The sequence below is a fragment of the Peromyscus eremicus genome, chromosome 8a (assembly GCF_949786415.1).
Source record: "Peromyscus eremicus chromosome 8a, PerEre_H2_v1, whole genome shotgun sequence".
Taxonomy (NCBI): domain Eukaryota; kingdom Metazoa; phylum Chordata; class Mammalia; order Rodentia; family Cricetidae; genus Peromyscus; species Peromyscus eremicus.
Genome location: NC_081423.1, coordinates 81,489,155 through 81,509,828, shown reverse-complemented (window position 1 = coordinate 81,509,828; position 20,674 = coordinate 81,489,155). Strand labels below are relative to the sequence as shown.

The 20,674-nt window shown below is 47.8% G+C and overlaps 1 protein-coding gene and 1 non-coding gene across 4 annotated transcripts in view; one reads left to right on the top strand and one right to left on the bottom strand.

Annotated features, from left to right (window-relative positions):
* Nucleotides 1-10,393, bottom strand: part of Wipf2 (WAS/WASL interacting protein family member 2) — a 38,306-nt gene extending 27,913 nt beyond the window's left edge. Inside the window, exon 1 of one of the 3 annotated variants that reach the window (XM_059271715.1) lies at nucleotides 10,162-10,393. The gene's annotated coding sequence lies outside the window, so the exon portion shown is untranslated. Of the gene's footprint in view, nucleotides 1-9,915; nucleotides 10,034-10,161 lie in introns of those variants that run through there. The other 2 variants (XM_059271717.1, XM_059271718.1) reach the window with 2 other exon arrangements.
* On the top strand, nucleotides 4,204-4,308 carry LOC131918099 (U6 spliceosomal RNA). The gene has a single exon (XR_009380847.1). It is a non-coding gene; the product is annotated as a U6 spliceosomal RNA (small nuclear RNA).
* Nucleotides 10,394-20,674: the final 10,281 nt, after the last annotated feature.

Here is a 20,674-nt window from a genome sequence, read left to right as displayed (position 1 = left end):
CCATCTGCTGCCAAGGACCATGCTGGGGACCATGGTCTTCCTGAGGCTGGGGTCTGTGCTCAAGTCTGGGTCCTGTATTGTCACACAGAGGCCCAGGGGTGGGGTTACAACCTGAGGCCTTGGTTGTGTCTGGCAGCCATTCCCATCTGAGTGGCCATTCCTTCCACCCACAGTCAGGGCCCTGGGCCCAAGCTGCTGCTGAGGGTCATGTCTGGGTCTGTGGTCCAGCTACAGCTGGGGTCTGTGTTGATGTCTGGGTCTGGGTCACCTCAGGAGGCCTTAGGAACCATTGAGATGAAATCAGAGGGCCATGCTGAACTGGCCCCACCCTTCGATGGCCCTGGGAAAGCTGGCCTTGCCTCTCGCTGGACAGAGGCTGAACCTACCAGGGTAGGGGAGCTGACTCCCCCTTGCCTGAGGAAGGTGGCCACAGTGGCCTGTACTGACCAGCTCGGCTACCACCCAGGCACATAGCCAGGCCTTGGATAGGCCCACACTAGCATCTACCCCATCTGGGAACTGCAGGAGCCTGTAAAAGGACTGGTGCTGTGGAACAATACCAGCAGGCTCTCCAAGACTGAGGGGTGGGGGTAGAATATCCCAGGGGAGCTCTGGTGAGGATCCACTGATGATGATGCACCAGAAACCAGAGGCTTTGAACCGACCAGTGACTCACTGCACTGAACATTTGCTAGTAAAGCTGGCCGACAAGGGGGTACACTATGTGATACACCGAGGCTCCCAATGCCACCAGGACCAATGATGAGATGTTGGAGAGGCGGGAGAGAAGGAGAAGCAAAGAGATTTTTGTTGTCGTTGTTTTGGTTTGTTGGGTTTGTTTTTGCTTCTGTTTGTTTGTCTGTTTGTTTTGTTTTGTTTTCTTTTATAGGGGGCGTGGCAGGGGTGAGAGGAGGATTTAGGGGGAATAGGAGGTGAGCAGAATTGGGGTGCATGATGTGCAACTCCCAAAGAGTCAATAAAGAAGTTAGATTAAAAGAAAAAAAGGCTAGGCAGCATTGGCACATGACTTTAATCGCAGCACTCGGGAGGCAGAGGCAGGCGGATCTGTGAGTTTGAGGCCAGCCTTGTCTACAGAGCGAGTTCCAGGACAGCCAGGGCTACACAGAGAAAGTCAGTGTTGGATATGTTACTAAAGCAAATAAATAGAGTAAAAAAGTTTACCACCTGTCAGCAAAGTGGCTCAGCAGGTAAAGGTGCCTGCCCCTCAAACCCAACAACTGGAATCTGATACCTGGAACCTAAGTAAAGGTGGAGGATAAGAAACCACTCCATACAGACATCCTCTGTATGGACACCACAGCAGACCACAAGCACATACTCACCAACAGTAAAGAAAAACTAGAAGGACATTAGCACTTGTGTCTTGCTTGAAACTCTAATGGAGTCACGCTGCTGGTGGTGACCTGGATCTGTGCCATAGTCTGGGTGTAACCATACGGTGATGAGTGATCTCAGCACTTACTCTATCAGAGGCCAAATACATGAGCAACCTCTAGGACACTAAAAGAAATCATGACCAAACGGGGTGTAGTGACACCCAGTCACAGTCCCAACTATTCAGGAGGCTGAAGCAGGAAATGGCTTGAGCCTAGAAATTTAGAGCCAGCATAGGTGACACAGCAGGACTTATTTCTTTAAATAAATTTTGTTTATTTGTTTATGTTTTTCGAGACAGGGTTTCATTATCCCCTGGCTGTCCTGGGGACTTACTCTCTAGACCAGGCTGGCCTCGAACTCACAGAGATCTGCCTGCTGCTGCCTCCCAAGTGCTGGAATTAAAGGCACACATCACCACCACCTGATGCCAATTTTTTTTTAACAGTAACATTACACTGAAAACAAGACCCAGCGGTCCAGGCCAGCCAAAACTTGGTGTGGGGGGATCTATTACAAACAAGAACGGCAGACACCTAGTCACTGACGGCAAAACAGGCTACTCTCGCTGTGTGCCAGCCATACCTCTTCTAACTAGCTGCCCATCTCCATCAGAGCGTCCGTCCTTCATGTCCACATCCCAAACACAATGCAGAACAGCACACAGACACAGGAAGAAAACCTGACGACAGACTCCACTAAGAAAAGGCCTGAAAGAAACTCAAGCAGATGCTCCATGAAGTCATCAGACTTCACACACAGAGGTGTCATGCCTCATTTCAAACAGAATGTACTAAGTCCCAACTCACCACAGATAATCTAATAACAGCGCCGTGACTTTTCCTGTTGAAGTCTCTTCTCTCACATTCTAATACCCTTGAGCCACCAGAAATGCAGATGCTTTGCGCTGAAATGCTAGAAAAACTCGCACGTTGTCATTCCTTGATCACCAGCGATAGGCTGCTAAATCAAGAGTCTACTTGAAGTTATGAAAGCAGGACAAGCTGATCCAATTACGTAAGAAAAGTGCTCCATCAAACAGGACCATCTGGGCTTTGAACGCTGTGATTTCTGAACGAAAGTCAGCACATTGCAGATACAAATGCTCTTCCACTCTTATAACGGTCCCAGATAAAACACTTACAGACATTCTGGGTCACGACAGCCCTCCCCTCGGGTACTCATTTACTTGCATGCACAGCAAGACTTATGTTATGTGTCCTGTGCGGAAACACAACCCAGATGATCAGATGACAGAACACTATTCACACCAGTTCAGAAGAACATCTGTATTCTCTCCTTGGCCCCAGGAAGACTCCCAAAGCCGTCATAATGCCCTACAAGTATAGACTTTTTGTCTCCTCCATAGCAAACTAACAATCCCATCATCCCCATAATCTAAGGACAGCACCCCAGTAATCTTAAAACCTAACCCAGCCAACCAGGCTTAATTTATAAGCCCTGGGGGAAGCTGAGACTAAAGGACAGGCTTTATTAAGGAAAATTCTGATGGAGAATGAGATCCAAACATGCTACAGACAACTTCAGCATCCACAGCAACAAACTAGCAACTGAAGAAAGTTACCTGCAAGTTTCCTGACGTTGAGTTCAAAATTCTCTGAAGCTGCAGCTGAGGGCAGAGCTCAGAGGCAGAGCCTGGCCTAGCCTGCTTGAGGCCCCGAGTCTGGATTCAGTACCACCAACATCAACAAGTGAGCTAACTGACGTACCTACCTCATCTTCCAGGAAAGCCCACACCCTTCCTTGCCTGACCTCTCTGCTTCTCACCCAGGCACTAGCTATGAGGGCCTTCTTTCCTCAAAACACATTCCTTCCTTAGGACCTTCCCCTAAATCACCCTTTTCATCCTTTTCATCCCCCTGCCCTGTCCCGAGGTGTCACCTTAAAAGTCCGTTTCTCCGGGCTGGAGAGATGGCTCAGTGGTTAAGAGCACCAACTGCTCTTCCAGAGGTCCTGAGTTCAATTCCCAGCAACCACATGGTGGCTCACAACCACTTGTAATGAGATCTGGTACCCTCTTCTGGCCTGCAGGGACACATGCAGGAAGAATACTGTATACATAATAAATAAATAAATATTAAAAAAAAAAAAAAAAGTCCGTTTCTCCAAGCTCTCCCCTGACAACAGCCGCCTGCACAAGGGCCGGCAGCAGGAGCTAGCCCTTTCTTCCAAGGAGGTCTCTCCACTAGACCGGAACTGTCACCAAGGCCAAAACTGCTCATTTGCTCTCGGCTGTATCTCTAACATCCAGCACAGTGCTTGGCACACATTAGGGAAACTGTCCTTCTTTTCCCAGCTCCAGAATCACTTCAAAGGAAAACATATTTTAAAAAAAGGTGAGCATGGCGGCACACACTTAAAGGCTAGCCTGAGCTACAAGGCCCTGCCTTGAGAAAACAAAACAAGGGGCTAGAGAGATGGTTCCACTGTTGAGAGCACTTGCTGTCCTTCCACATGACCCAAATTTAATTCCAGCTTCCCCACTGGCCGGCTCACAACCCCCTGTAACTCCAGCTCGATGGAGTCCGACAACCTCTTCGGTCCTCCACAGGCATGTGTGAGCAATCATGCACACGTATGTCATTTCTTTCTAATGAGCTAAGGGTTGGGTTATAGTTCAGTTCAGGAGACAGAGAAAAAAACCCTAAATCCAACTTCAAAAGGTCAATACGTTGTGGTAATTTTGGAGCATAGCATGTAAGAGTTTGAAACTGTATCAGGATAGGGCAAATCTATTTATCACTAATGGGGAATAATGACCAAAATACATTTAAAGACAAAAGATGTATGCTCAATTGGGAGCACATACACTAAAACTAGACCAATATGGAGAAGATTAGCACGGCCCCTGCTCAGGATGACATGCAAATTCATGAAGCGTTCCATGTGTTAAAAAACAAGAACAAAAACCAAAACCAAAAGATGCAGGTAGTATTAACAGTGTATGCTACACTGGTTTTCAAAACTGTCCCCTCAGGCTGCAGAGGTGGCTCAGCCACTGAGAACATACACTGCTCTTGCAAGAAGACCTGAATACGAGTCCCAGCACCCATGTCAGGCAGTTCACAACCCTGTAAAGATGGAACAGGTGAACTGAGCTGAAGGCAAGCCAAAGGCAGAGTGTATTATATACCCCTACCTCACCCCAATTCTGAGAATGGGACTTAGGGCCTCCTTGCACTTGTTAGGCAATTGTCCTACCACTGAGCTACACACAGCCTTTGGGTCTTGCCGTAGAGCTCAAGCTAACCTTGAACCCATGCTAGCCTCAAATGCAACCCTTCTGCCTTTGCCTTTGCGGTGCTGACATTGCAGGCATGAGTCAACATGCTCAGCTTCACTTATTCTTTGCCATTTGAATGTTGTATTACTTATTTCAAATAGAAATTGTATTTGTTTTTTTTGAACCAGGGTTCCTGTAGCCTACATAGGCCTTGAACTTGAACTCCTGATCCATCTGTTTCCACCTCCTCAATACTGGGATTATAAACAAACTCCACCACAATTTAACATATAAAATTTGCAAACACCAATTTCATCTTTATTTCTCTTTTGAAAGTTGTGTGTCAACTAGGCAGTGGTGCCGCACGCCTTTAATCCCAGCACTCGGGAGGCAGAGTCAGGCAGATCTCTGTGAGTTCAAGGCCAGCCTGGTCTACAGAGTGAGTTCTAGGACAGCCAGAGCTATTATACAGAGAAACCCTGTCTCAACAACAACAACAAAAAAAGTTGTGTGTGTCTATGTGAGTGCATGCCACATATGTGGGTGCCCACAGTATCCAGAAGGTGCAACTGGAGTTAGTCAGTTGTGAGCCACACCTGATGGTGTTAGGAACTTGGGACCTGTGAAGTGCCATAGAGTGAGTGAGACCTTATCTCCAAAACTCTTTTTTTTTTTTAAAAAAAGATTTATTTATTTATTATGTATACAGCATGTATGACAGCAGTCCAGAAGAGGGCACCAGATCTCATTACAGATGGTTGTGAGCCACCATGTGGTTGCTGGGAATTGAACTCAGGACCTCTGGAAAAGCAGTCAGTGTTTTTAACCTCTGAGCCATCTCTCCAGCCCTCCAAATCTCTTAAGAAGGGGGCCAGTGAAGTGGCTAAGTAGTGTAAGCCCCTCAAGAATGCAAGCCCGATGACCTGAGTTCAATCCTTGGAGCCCACATACATGTAGGAGAAAACTGAACCCATCAATCTGTCCTCTGACTTCCACATGTGTACAGCGGCATGAACACCCTTACCCCTTCAAAACACACACACACACACACACACACACACACACACACACACACACCTTTTTAAATCAATAAAAAGGGGGATGAATTTTACCACATTTCTTAGATACATACAGATTTGCCACTTTTCAGAAAAGAAAGATCTGGGACATAAACATAACTTGTATTGTTGCCACAATCAAAAATCAAAGCTCTGGACCAGAGTCAAAATCTTTATATCTAAACCTGTTGGCCTTTTTTTTTCCCCATAGGGAGAGGGATGCTGGGGACCCACTCTACCCTTGGCTGTGCTAGACAAGTGCTCTTCCACTGAGCTACATCACTAGCCACACTGCCAGGTTTTCAAATCTGAGTATCAAAAATGGAATATTCCAGGGCTGGTGAGATGGCTCCATGGCTAGCGGCACTTGCCGGGTAAGCTTGGCAACCTCACTTCAATCCCCAGAACCCACATAAAGGTGGAAGGAGAGAACCAATTCCACAAAGTAACCCTCTGACCAACCCACGTCCCAGCAAGTACTCCCCCTTACACACACACACACACACACACACACACACACACACACACACACACCCCATGCATATATACAATAATAAATAAATAAATAATAATCTTTTTTGTGTTTTGTTTTTTTCCAGACAGGGTTTCTCTGTGTATCATTTTGGCGTTACCGCCAACGTTATGAGGCTACTGCCATATAGTCAAGAAAACATCTTCATAGGCATCCTGACCCGAAAAATCCAGCAGAGAAAACATCATCTTCAACTACCTACCTCTTGAAGAGTAAACAATCGGATAGCCTGATAGCCAGGTAGCCAAGCCCTTGCTCAGGTATCTGATAACCTATGTGCCTCCACAGAATCTCTTTGCATGCCAAACCAAAACTCTTAAGTTATTAAAGACTGGCTTAGATATTAACACACCTATCAACAGTTTTTTTCTCTAACAATATCATTAAGTTCTTTAGATTCCATCCCCTTTAAGACAGGCTCTTACTCTGTAGCCCAGGCTGGCCTTGAATTTGCAGTCATCCTCAGTCTCCCAAGTGCTGGGACTATAGGCATGAGCCACATCTGGCTTATATTTAATATTTTTCAATATCCTTTTGTTGTTGTTGTTTTAATTTTATTTATTTTGTTTTTCAAGACAGGGTTTCTCTGTGTAGCCCTGGCCATCCTGCATTTAATCACCAGATAAATAGAAGTAGATTTGAATTTAGAAGAATTGCCAAACACACTGTGGAGAGTTCTGCCTCTATTTCCTTGCAGAGCAGCTCTTGAGATCTAGCAGAGGACTTCATTTGACGTGGGACGTCCCATGCACTCTAATCCAAGGCATACATCCCCAAAAGACAGTCAATCAACCGGAACTCTGCCAGCTTCTGCTTGGGAGCTGTGTGAAGAACAGTTAACAAGAGCTTACTTTGAGAAAGAGATCAACAATCACACTCTTAAAGAAAAGAAGTGATTTGGCAAAGGGATGCATGTTGCCAAAATGTTAGTCACAGCTTCCAGGTCCCAGTTTGTGTCTCTGCAACTATTCTTTGCCCTGACAGAGTCCATTCTCTGGCTCAAGAAATGCAGCTCAGCTTCTGTCACCCTCCGCATTTGAAGCAGTCAAGAATCCTTTCATTTTGGTGGCTTCCAGCTGTGACACAGACAGGATGCCCACCAGAAGAAGGGGGAGGGCAGCTTGCCACTAGCCACTTAGAACTTGAAGCAGCGCAATGGGAAAATGTGTCAAGACAGGAAAAATGAAAACCACTGTGTTAAAGAAACAAGCCATGCAGCAGTCACGAGCTTCTATAAGTTATAGCAAAACCCTCTTAAGAACAAACCAAAAGCCGAGCAGTGGTGGTGCTCGCCTTTAATCCTACCCCAGGAGGCAGAGGCAGGCAGATCTCTGGAGGCCAGCCTGGTCTACAGAGCCAGTTCTAGGACAGCCAGGGCTACACAAGGAAACTCTGTCTCAAGAAAACAAACAAATCAAAACCCAGCAGTAGGGGCTGGAGAGATGGCTCAGAGGTTAAGAGCACTGCTTGTTCTTCCAAAGGTCCTGAGTTCAATTCCCAGCAACCACATGGTGGCTCACAACCATCTGTAATGAGATCTGGTGCCCTCTTCTGGCCTGCAGGGATATGTGCAGACAGAACACTGTATACATAATAAATAAATAAATAAATAAAAAATAAAAAATAAAAAACCAGCAGTACACTATTACACAGGTTTTCATCTCCAGATGTGTGCACACACTTCATGCCTGCAGCTAGCTCTTCCTGGAATTGGTATGACTAGGGTTTGCTAGAACAGCCTGAACTAACAGGCCATGAACTTCAGAATTACTTGAGGGCAACAAGAAAAGCACACTCAAGTGTGCCAGGGAGCAGTTCAGAAGGTTAAAGTCAGGCAAGAACATGTGATGGTATTCCCTTCAACAGAACAGGATTCCTTTTCTTAAACTCCAGAGTAAAACTTCCAAGCTATATCGACTCGTCCCACTACCCTTCCCCTCCCCTGACTCTTACCTATGTGTCCACATCACTAATCAGCACCACCTCATGTAAACACCATTTCTGATATCAAGAGTGAGGCAGAATTAAAACTGCCCAGTCTTTGGCAAATCACATCAGACCTCAGAAATGCCAAGACTCTCAGAAACTCTTCTAGGCTAAACAAGTTCACTTACCAACTAAGTGTTCAGAGCAGCACAGTCAAGGAAAAAGCTACAAGAAAACCTCAAAGGACTGACAAGAAAGCATCTAATCCTGTCTACAAACAGTCTCTACCCTCTGACAACAAGGCCACAGATACTGACTGAACCAAGGCACATGGCTCACCTCTCTAAAATACTCAGGTAGTTAGAAAATAAAACACTGCATTCTCTAAGTCACTAACAGCTGCATTCATTCATTTCCAACTCTAAAATCCATATCTTCCTCTTGGTGGTAACCAACACAGTAACTTAAAAATTTTGACTATTAAAAATATTAAGATATATAAAGATATTATAAGACTAAAGATTATATATTAAAATGCATATAGATGCTGGGCAGTGGTGGCACACATCTGTAATCCCAGCACTCAGGAGGCAGAGGCAGGTGCCCACCCTCCATGAGTTCAAGGCCAGCCTGATCTACAGAGCAAGTTCCAGTACAGCCAAGGCAACACACAAAAAAAAAAAAAAAAAAAAAAACCACCAATAAACAGCATTATCACAATCTTGTTTTTCTTTACACAGACTTCAAAGATCTAATAGGTTAGCAGAGTCTTTTAGGGGAACAGATGGGTCAGACCTACATTGCAAAGGAAGAAGAGAATGAGAGTTTAATGATCTGTCGCAAAGTTACATGTAAATCTATACATGAGCTAGAGTACTTCTTATTCTCCAAAGTTCTCTTCTGGTTCATAAAAAGAGAAAAGAGTAGCCAAAAGTATGTGACATGTCAGAAGACACAACTATAAAGCAAAAGTAATAGCATGAAAAAAAAGGAATGGGTCCAGGGAGAGAACAATCTAGTACAATTCAGGTCGCTTTAAAAATGAGTTCCGGCTGGGCGGTGGTGACACATGCCTTTAAGCCCAGCATTCATTCGGGAGTTCGAGGCCAGCCTGGTCTACAGAGTGAGTTCCAGGATAGCCAGGGCTACACAGAGAAATTTTGTCTCGAAAAACCAAAAAAAAAAAAAAAAAGAAAGAAAGAAAAAAGAAAGAAAGGAAGAAAAAAGAAAAAAATTCCAGGGTTCGGGTGCAGGTTAGAGGTAGAGCCCTTGCCCAGCATACAAGTGGACCAGGATTCAATCTCCAGCAAGGAATGAGGGGTGAGGGTAGATTCCAGTACATACCAGCTTCCTCCAGCTTCTCGTTCCAATACTACCCTTCCAGAATATGCCTTCCTAATCATTCCTAATCAGTAACTCAACCGCACACACAGCCTGCGTTTAGCGCCTTCAGATTTCCACAGTCCCTCATTTCACACCGCTCCAACAGGAACCTCCAACTCCAGGTGCTTCCACACGCATCTCAGACATCTCTCCGACTCCCTCTCACCCGACACTCTCAAAACCTCCTCTAATGTAAACAGCTTCCCTCTCGACCACCCCTTTTCACCTGAATCGATTCCGAAATGTCACACCGGCCTCCTCAACTCAGAGCATCCTGCTAATAATTACCTTTCCCAACAGGTCCTCCCTCCCTTCCCCATCTCCCCCTCTGCGCACGGTTCCCCTCCTTCCTCGCCCAGAGTTGCCGTCTTACTCACCTCACCCAACCCTTCAGGATCTCTAATTTCCTGTCTCTCAAAAAACCTCCCTCCTGCCCATCTGCACTGGCCGCACCGGCCGCACACCACCGCCCTCCGCTCGGATGGCCCACGCCCCCTCTCCAGGGTCTCCAGGCCCCGCCCCCAGGCCCCCTCTCCGCCTCAGGCCCCTCCCCCGGCGTCCCCTCCCCCCCACCCCCCGGACCCCCTTCCCGGCTCTCCCTCCCACTCAGGTCCGCAGGTCACCTCAGCGGCGGGCTCAGCCGCCCCGGCGTCTTGCCCACCTGGCCGGGCCTGCTCCGGGAGCGAATCCTCCGTCACCTCCGTCCTGGTTTAGTCCTGCCCGTTCGCCCCGCGGCAGGCTCTCTTTCTCGCCGCCGCCCCTTTTACCAACCCGGAAATGGATCTGCTCCCACCGTCCCCAGCGTCCGCGAACAAAATGGAGGCGGGGGAAAAAGGAGGAGGTAGCCGGGAGCCCAGAGACGCGGGACGCATGCGCCTTGAGAAGCCTGCCCTCTACCGGCGCACGTGGGGGCGGAGCGCCACCGTCTTGAGAAGGTCGCAAGACGAGCTCCGCAGTTAAAAGCCAGGTCTGCATCTTGGGCTGCAGTTGGGACCGCCTGCGAGGCTTTCAATGACTAGTGAGGCCAGGGCTCAGCCCGTGAGATGCTTATTTAATTTGTCAAATTCAGTCTGACCTTTAAAATTGAGCAGATGATTTTAACTTCTGGCCAACGTAGAGAACCACTGAGCTAACCGCTGTTTCTTAAATGTGGGGTTTGTTTTTTTTTCGTGTTTTTTCCACTAGGCGGGTGCGCACGCACACACACACACACACACACACACACACACACACACACACACCATAAGCCCTTATATGGTCTAGAATTAAGGAAGAACACGACTCTGCTACCCTTGCAGGGTCCCAGTAGACAAGCTCCGGTTGTCATAGCAACCGAGAGGCAAGCTTCTCCTTACATGTCATCTGTTAGGTCATTCTAACCACTGAACATCCTCCTCAGCAGAGGTATCCCCAGCTCACTGGGCTGAGGGGTGGTGTTGTGAACTCCTCTAGGTTCTTGGATGAGAGCGAGGAATCCTCGTTCTTTGCTGACATCACTGCTAACTCTGTTGCAAATGACTAAGGATCTCTTCTTCCTACACAAAAGCTTGTCACCACTCCAGGCAACCCCATTGCTTACATACGTCTCATTGCTCCTCAGGTCAACCCTATGACCAGGGCTGAAACTCAAGTAAAAGAACAGTGTTGGGGCTTAATCCCCACTTACTAGCAATGTGCTCTTGGGCCTCAGCTACCTCATAGTGTTTGTCCTTTCTAATAGAGTCCATGAAGGCTCATCAGGTAATGAATGGGAAAGCATGTGATAAGCCATACGCTGTTATTATTTTTGTTTTCCCTCTGTTCTGCCTCAAGGGTTGGGCCCCACCCACTAGTGAAGTAAATGTCACATTGAGTATCTGCTATGGGTCATACACTAGGCTAGGTACCAGGAGATGGTTCCAGAGGTGACTAAGACAGAGCTTCTGCCCTCTGGGAACTCACCATGTTGGTGCACAGACTGACATGTAAACAGCTAGCTGAGATCCAAGTCAGCATGTGATTAGTGTTATGGTGACGTGTGCTGGGATGTCACAGGAGTGATTAATTCCTGCTGAAGAACAAGAAAAGATTTTATAAATGGCTTGAACTAGTCCTTGAAATATGAGTAGAATTTTGCTGGGTATGGTGGCCCTCAGGAAGCAGAGGCAGGTGGATCTCTTGAGTTTGAGGCCAGCCTGGTCTACAGAGCAAGATCCGGGACAGCCAGGGCTACATGGAGAAACCCTGCCTCAGAAAACCAAACAGAAAAGGAAAAAAAAGAAAGACAGGCAGAATTCCATTACTAATCAGCGAAGGCGAGGAACTCATGCCAGGCAGGATCAGTGGGTGTGAAGGTGAAGATGCGCAGGTCCCTACATCCTTCATACCTGACAGTGGGGTGACTGGACCCATGGGGCAGTGGAGCTAGACTGTTTCCTAGCTCTTTGCCCCATCGTTTTTCCTGTCTCATCCTTAGTGGCTCAGCATTATGTGAACCTACTTCCAGTTCCTGAAACATACAATGCCGTTTGCACCTCAAGGCCTTTGAACAGGTTACCCTTGTCTCGTCTTCATTGGTCAAGCCTTTGCTTCATGCCCCGCCCCCTCCAGAGGGTATTCTCTGCCCAGTACAGCTAAGCAAGCCCCTACTCTCTTAGTACATCACTCTATGTCAAGGGCAGCCACTAGAGTGAATACAGGGACATCTCATTTGGGGACATTTCAATAATAAGCTTTATGAAGAAAGAAACCAAGAGGCTAACTCGCCAGGCGGTGGTGGCACACACCTTTAATCCCAGCACTTGGGAGGCAGAGCCAGGCGGATCTCTGTGAGTTCAAGGCCAGCCTGGTCTACAGAGTGAGTTCCAGGAAAGGCACAAAGCTCCACAGAGAAACCCTGTCTCAAAAAAAAAAAAAAAAAAAAGAGGGTAACTCTCATTTTCTACATGAAGTCTGTATGAAGGGGCCAGGGTAGGAAACAAAAGAAAGCATTCTTGGCAAAAAATTGTTCAAAGCAAAAAGAATTATTTTATTCCCCCCACCCCCCTTTTTTTGTTTTGTTTTGTTTTGTTTTGAGACAGAGTTTCTCTGTGTAGTTTTGGAGCCTGTCCTGGAACTTGATCTGTAGACCAGGCTGGCCTCTAACTCAGAGATCCACCTGCCTCTGCCTCCCAAGTGCTGGGATTAAAGATGCATTTTTTGTTCATTGTGTGTAGGGGAGTACACCACAGGTCACGTGTGGAGGTCAAAGGACAATTTTCAGAAACTGCTTCTCCTCCCATCCTGTGGATTCTTGGAATTAAACTCAAGTTGGCAGGCATGAGGGCAAGCACCTGCACACCGAGCCCTCTCGCCAGCTTCGCCCTCCCAGAACAAGGGTTTCGATGTACCTAGAGCTAGAGTTCTTCGAAGGAGAAAGAAAGTAGGGTTTAAAAAGTAACTGAGGGGCTGGAGAGATGGCTCAGAGGTTAAGAACACTGGCTGTTCTTCCAGAGGTCCTGAGTTCAATTCCCAGCACCCACATGGTGGCTCACAACCATCTGTAATGAGATCTGGCTCCCTCTTCTGGCCTGCAGATATACATGCAAACAGAACATTGTATACATAATAAATAAATAAATCTAAAAAGAAAAAAGAAAAAAAAAAGTAACTGAGGGCCAGGAGGAGTGGCCTAGCCTTTGGATACAGAAGCAGACCTGTCTCTGTCAGTTTCAAGCCAGCATGGGGTATGTTGTGAGTTCCAGGACAGCCAGGGACACACAAGGAGACCCCGTCTCAACCAACAGGAAGACATGAGAGGAGGAGGGGGACATGTTGACAGAAGAGTTCCAGAGGGAGCGGGAAGGGACAAAAGAGGAGTGAGTCTGGTCAATATTTCTATAGATGTATGAAACTGTCAAAAACCAAATATTTTAAAATATTTGGTTTTTAAAATATTTGACATTTATTGCAATTTGCCATGTACCAGTCATTGTCATAACTTCACATGCCATCGTACTCCGTTTAATCCTCATAGTTTTCTCAAGAAGGTAATAGTACTCTCCTGCTTCCCAGGTGAAGGAGAGACACAGAGCTTAACCACCTACGTTCAAGTCACCGACCTGCGAAGCAGCAGACATGTCTTCCGAGTCTGTGCTCTCCATATTCCCACCAGTGCCTCTGTTCCCTCCCCTGTGGAAATGAGTGGTTCCTATGTGTATGCGTGTTCTGCCTGCACATATGTATGTGTACCGCAGGGGAGCCTGGTCACTTTGGGGGTCAGAAGAAGGCACTGGATCCCCTAGGACTAGAGTTGCAGATGCCTGTGAGCCACCCTGTGAATGCTAGGACTCGAACCCGCATCCTCCATAAGGGCCATAAGTGTTCATAACTGCTGAGCCATCTCTTCAGACCCACGATTGTAGTTTTTATTATTTATTTACGTATTTATTTATTTATTTATTTATTTATTTGGAGACAGAGTCTCACTATGTAGCCCTAAGTGGCCTAGAACTCACAATATAGACCAGGCTGGCCTCAAACTCATAGAGATCCACCTGCCTCTGCCTCCCGAGTGCCATGATTAAAGGCGTTCACCATCACACCCAGCTTATGAGACCCTATTTTTAAATATTAATAATAATAATAATAATAATAATAGAATTGGGGAGGTGGCTCAGTGGTTAAGTGCTTGCTGCCTAAGCAGAGGACCCGAGAGTCTGGCTCTTCAGCACCTATGTAAACGCTGTGTGATATGCACTTGTAACCTCAAAGGCGGGGGACAAAAACAAGTGGATCCCAGGGTAGCCAGCTAGGCTACTTAAATCAGTGAGCTTCAGTGAGAGACGCTGTCTCAAAAAATAAGATTGAGGATGGGCGTGCAACCCATACCCTTAATCCTGGCACTTCAGAGGCAGAAGCAGGCAGATCTCTGTGAGTTCCAGGCCAGCCAGAGCTGCACTGAAACCCTGTCTCAAGTGGGGGAAAGCTCTATGCCAGATTCCCACTCCTAGGCACCTTGAGAAAGTGTTCTCTGTGGTGACACCTGGCGGTTGAAAGCATCACTGCCTAAATTCCTTGCTCCCCCCTACTCACATTCAACAGGGTTCTAGTTAGGCTGGTCTTTGGACCACTCCAGATTCTTCTCATCATCTTACCATCCCATGAGACCCAATGCTTCTGTTCAAAGGGTGGATTTGAGGCCTCTCGTTGCTTCTGTTTTTAATTTTTTTTTAAATTTTATTTTATGTGCATTGTTGTTATGACTGCATGTCTGTCTGTATGAGGGTGTCAGATCCCCTGGAACTGGAGTTACAGGCAGTTGTGAGCTGCCATGTGGATTCTGGGGATTGAACACAGGTCCTCTGGAAGAGCAGCCAGTGCTCTTAACCACTGAAACATCTCTTCAGCCCCTTGTTGCCTCTGTTTTAAAAAATAAAAATTGTCTGTAGCCAGAGATGATGGTTTATGCCTATAATTCCAACACTTGGGAAGTGGAAGCAGTTAGATCAGGAGTTCAAGGTCATCCTCAGCTTCATGGAGAATTCCAGGTAAAAACAAAAGTCTCTCAAGTTCTCAAATTTTCAGCTAGAAAGTAGAGCTGACACAGCCAGCCAGCTCCAGGGGTTTGCTGGAAAAGAGAATATGAACAAACCCTAGAATCTCAGTACTCAGGAGGCTGAGGCAGGAGGATTCAGAGTTAGAGGCCAGGCTAGTAGAAAAGAAAAAAAAAAAAAACCTGAAGCTGAGCACAGGAAATGGCAAAGGCCCTGTCCTGTCATGTCACCCTGTAAGTAATGGCTGGTGGTTCTGAGAGTGGCTGAGACCAGGATGAGAGGCGCACACTAACTAGATCACTTCTGTTGCCCGCCCTGGGCTGGGAGCACAGCAAAGCAACATCCTCTGTACACAGCCGAAACTGCTCAGCAGCCACACTCCTGCTCGCCCTGGACGTCCTGTTCTGGTCCTATAGGACGGGGCAGCCCTCCAGACTGAGTGAAGCCCAATTCCTGAGTGACTCCCAGTGGCTCTTCTCTAGCTGTTCAGTTCCGTGTTCTGGCTGCCAATGGTGGTACATGCACGTAACCCAGCACTCAGAGGTTGGGGGGTGGGGGATGGAGAGTTTGAGACCAGCCTTGCTCCATGAAAAGACCCTCTCCCCAAAAACCAAACAACCAAGCACACCCGCAAGAAGAAAACAGCCAACCCTGGCCCAAAGGAATTTTTTTCTTATTTTCTCTGCTCCCTATTCCCAGACCAACCGTGATTCTCCTTGGCTTAATTCCTGGAGCACTTATCATCTTGCATTGTGTCCTGCTCCTCTGGTTCCTATTACAACCAACTTAATTTATTCATTCAACAAATATGTATTGAGTATCTGCTCCGTGCCAGCTACTATTGCAGTTACGGCCAATGAGCAAGAGCCACTCCCAGGGGTGACCCATTCTGGTGTGGGAGGTAACCACTAAGCAAACACCCAAAGACACATAAGTGATGTCATGAATGAGGAGTGCCTTGAGCAGAACACAGACTGGGAGAGCAGAATAGCGGGTGGGTTTTGTGTGAGTGGTCAAATCTGGCTTAGGGAATGGACAAGGCAAAGTCATTTTGCCAACAATGATAGCTACATGAACAAGAAGATGGTCACGACGGCCAGAGGAGAGTGAAGGACAAACAAAGGAGCAGGACATGTGATCGGGGATGGGGAGAAGGGGCTACATATTTAAAGATAGCCCTGGCTAGCCTGGAACTTTCTGTGTAGAGCAGGCTGGCTTTGAACTTGGCAGAGATCAGCCTGCCTCTACCTCCCGAGTGCTGGGATTAAAGGCATTACAACACATACACATTTTGCATGAACAACCCAATGGGTGTACACACACTTGTGGAAGGTTCACAATATGGGACATGTCTATTATTCCAGTAGGCCCCATCATGGCCATACAAGTCCTCAATACCCATCTCTGAGCACCACCCTTTTTCTTACTTCTCACCAGGCTGGTCTTGAACTCACAGAGCTGTCTGCCTCTGCCTCCCCAATGCTGGAATTAAAAGGCATGTGCCACCACCACCAAAAACATTTATTTTATGGATTTGTATTCTCCTGTGTTGTAGTTGTGTGTGTGTGTATGTGTGTGTGTGTGTGTGTGTGTGTGTATGCACGAGTGTGCATATGTGTATTTTTGTTTTGGGATGAGTTCTTCCTCCATAGTTCAGACTTGCCTTAATTTATGACCTTCCTCCCTCAACTCCCTAGAGTGCTGGAATTCTACAGGTATGTCGTTGTAGCCAGCTTTCTGTATGGTGTACGTGCATATGTGTATCCAGGTGCATTTGTACATGCATATGAATACAGAGACCAGAGGAGACTGTCAGCTGTCCTTTATTGCCCTCCACCTTATTCCCTTGAGACGGGGTCTCTCACTGAGCCTGAGGTTCACTGTTTCAGATAGGCTGGCTGGCCAACAAGCTCCTGAGAACTGCCTGTCTCTGCTCCCCAACACTGGCACTGTAGGTATGTGGGGCCATGTGCAGCTTTTATGTGGATGTTGGGAATTCAAACTCAGAATAGCAAGTGATCGTACCCGCTGAGCCATCTCCTCAGCCCCACACACAGCTTGCTTTTCTATCGTCTTTGTTGTTTTGAGATAGGATTCACTCTTTTTTAAACAGGTTATTTTATTATCTTTATGAATATGGATGCTTTGTCCGCATGTACATCTGTGCATCATGTAAACGCCTGGTACCTGCAGAGGCTGGAAGAGGACGTCGGATTTCCTAGAACTGAGTTACAGATGGTAGTGAGCTGCCACATGGCTTCTGAGAATTGAGCCAGGATCCTCTGGAAGAGCAACCAGTGTTCTTAACCGCTGAGCCATCTCTCTAGCTCTGTCCCCTTTTTCTGTTCTTTTCCTTTTCTTCCCCACCCCCAGCCCTGAGGAACTGAAAGGGTGTTCTGCCATCGAGCTATACTCCCCACGCCTCTGCAACGTAAGGTGTAACTGAAGCTAATCAACGTAAGCTGTAACTTGCAGCAACCTTCCTGTCTTAGCCAACCAAGTGCTGTTTAATTCATCACTATAAAATTGCTGTAATCACCTAAGTGGTCCACGGCTGTAATGTCAGAACTTGGGAGGCGGAGGTTAGATGACCAAGCTACATAGTGAGACTGTCTCAGAGTGGGGAGAAAAGAAGAAAAAACAACCATAAAACAAAACAAATAAAATCCCTCCATGGCCGGGCGGTGGTGGCGCACGCCTTTAATCCCAGCACTCGGGAGGCAGAGCCAGGCGGATCTCTGTGAGTTCGGGGCCAGCCTGGGCTACCAAGTGAGTTCCAGGAAAGGCACAAAGCTACACAGAGAAACCCTGTCTCGAAAACCCCCCAAAAAAAAAAAAAAAAAAAAAATCCCTCCATGATTACTATCATATATGTCTTGGACTAATTTCTCTTGGGTATATGCTCATGAGTGGAAATGCTAGGTCATGTACTATTTATTAGTTATATAACCTACTTTTAGCAGACATTTCCAGTTTTCCAAAGCGGTAGTACCAGTTTACACTCTCACCAGCAGCCTATAAAAGTTCCGGTGGTACCCAGGCATAGTGGTGCACACCTGTATTCCCAGCGCTTGGGAGGCTGAAGGAGGAAGACTGATGAGAACTGTGGGCTAGCCTGAGCTACATAGTGAGACCTTGTCTCAGAGGAGGGAAAAAAGTTCCACTGGGACTGGTCAGGTCTTTTTCACCTCGGCGCTGTGCAATGGAATAAAGGTTTTAGAAAGACTGTGCAGGTTCAGCGTAGAGTCAGCAGCAGGGAGGGATGGGCTGGAGACAAGACGCTGCTAGATTAGCAGGAGGTTAGTCTCGTCATCCAAGAAAGCTGGGACTGGCTGATAAAGTGAGCGAGGCTAGGCATGGCAGTGCACCCTTGTAATCCCAGCACTTGGGAGGCAGAAGCGGGTGGACCTGCTGTGAGTGAGACTACATAGTGAGCTCCAGGCCATCCGGCGCTATCTAGTGAGACCCTGTCTCAAAAGCAAGCGAGCGAGCGAGCGAGCGAGCGAGCAAAAAGATGAGGGAGAGTAAGTGGGAGGAGATAGGTAAGTTCAGATATTCATTTCAGACAGGGTCCAGCTATGTCGTCCACAGACCTCTCTATCCTGCCACCATCCCCCGAGTGCTGGGAGTACAGGCACGCACTACCACACCCAGCTGAACACTAGACTTGGTCAATGTGTTTGTGGATGTGCGCATGCGCAGAAGCCACAGGCGGTGCATAGAGGCCAGGGGACAATTTGTGATGTCTTTTCTCTCCTTCCACTTTTACACGGGTTCCAGGTTTCAAACACTGGTCGTCATCAGACTGGCAGGGCAAGCACTTTGCTCAGTCAGCCAGCTCACAGGCCTCTAAGTTCTGGCTTCTGCCTTGAAAAGCTGAGTGGAAACCCAGTCAAAAGCAAAGCAAAGTTGGGAGAATGAGAGGACTGTTTGCCGACAGCAAGATTCAGGGAGATGAGCTAAGGGCCCACATAAAGCTATGTAAGTGTGCAGTGTCTCCTGGAGGTCAGGCCACCACGAGCGTTAACACAGGCTCCTCCGTGTGTCTCTGCCTTGGCAAGACTGGTAACTGCCGGCTGCATGAATAGCTTGTGCGGCCTGCAGCAGGCAGACCAGGGCTAGGAGAGCAGGCCTGCCCCATCCAGCCCTATAACTTCACCTCAGACCTTGCAGGGTTAGAAGTGTGATCACGTATCCACGTGACCCGGAACAGGTGAGAACAGAAACATCTCCTGAGTTCCAGACACCAGACACAGATCTTGTGAGGCTGGCACCTTCTCCTCCCACTCACATTTTCCAGGTCACTCTAGACAGCCCTGCTGAGGAGGCTCGAGTGCTGGCAGGGCACCCCCTGTTCCCTTCCCCCCAGTTTCAGAGAGACACTGGAGAACACTGAACAGTTCATTCATAGACTTGAGTGTATTTTCTCTATCCAGCGGTTTCTTCAATGACAACTGGGCCTGTACAATACACACGGTTCACTCCATTAAAGCTACAGGGTTGGGGGGTTCGGGGCCCCTGAGAAGCAGTGGGGCAGGCATCACAACCAGAGGCAAGCAGCAGCCAAGGGGTCGGGGAGGCAGTGTTCTTGGAGGCTAGGGGACTAGAGAAGACTGATGAGGGGATATGGAAGAGGGGCAGGAAGCCTGGGCTGCAGGGGGAGCAGCCGGCAGCTGCGTGGGAGAAGCAGAGTATGGGGAGGTATGGTTACCATCACCATTATGGGCTGTGGGGTGGCGTGGTCACCATCACCACTAGGAACTAGGGGGAGTGGTATGGCATATCTGTGGATATTTTGACAGGAACTGCTGTATAAAAGGGACTGTACAACATAACCTATAATACAATGTTTACATATGATACAAGATTCTTTCCCTCTTTGGGTTTTAAAAAATAAATGTACAATTCCAGAGCTTTGGGTAAAAAATATATCCACTCCCAGAGCAGGAGCTACAGCTGATTTCACCGCTGCCACGGCCACCGGTACCTCTTCAGAAGGGCCAGGAAGGAGGGTGAGGCTGTGCCAGGAAGCCCCACCCAGTAGCTGCCAAGAGCCCCTGCAACCCCTCTGCCCTGGAGCCCGTGATGGGAGAGGGAAGGGTGCCTGCCGGAGAGGTAATAAAGGCCTTGCCGGAGCCCAGCTGCTTCTTTATAACCGCTGTTGTCTTTCCTCCCCACTCAGGGAGGCGCTAGCTGCCCTAGGTACTGACTGGGTCCACCCTGAGTCTATAGAAAGACAAAGGGCGGGGTGGGGGTGAAGATGGCCAGACTATGTGGTTGGCGGCAGACACAGAGCCAGAAGAAGGCTGACAACTCCCCCCTTAGCAGTGAGACACCCCCCAAAGCAGAGAGGTATGGGGAACAGGTGCCCCTAACTCCCAATACCACTGCCTTCTACCCACTGCCGGGCAGAGAGGCAGGGTCCTGGAGGCAGCGTAAGCCTGTGTTTCCCTGAGCATCTTTATGCCTCTCACTGTCATATACCCAGAGATCTTGGGGAAGCTTGGGTGTGGGATTTACAGGGGCTAATGGGTACTAACTCTCTTGCCTTCTGATATTGCCTGCCTTCAGGAACAGGTTGGCCCACAGTTTTCACATGTAGGACAGCAGGTGGAGTTGGGCA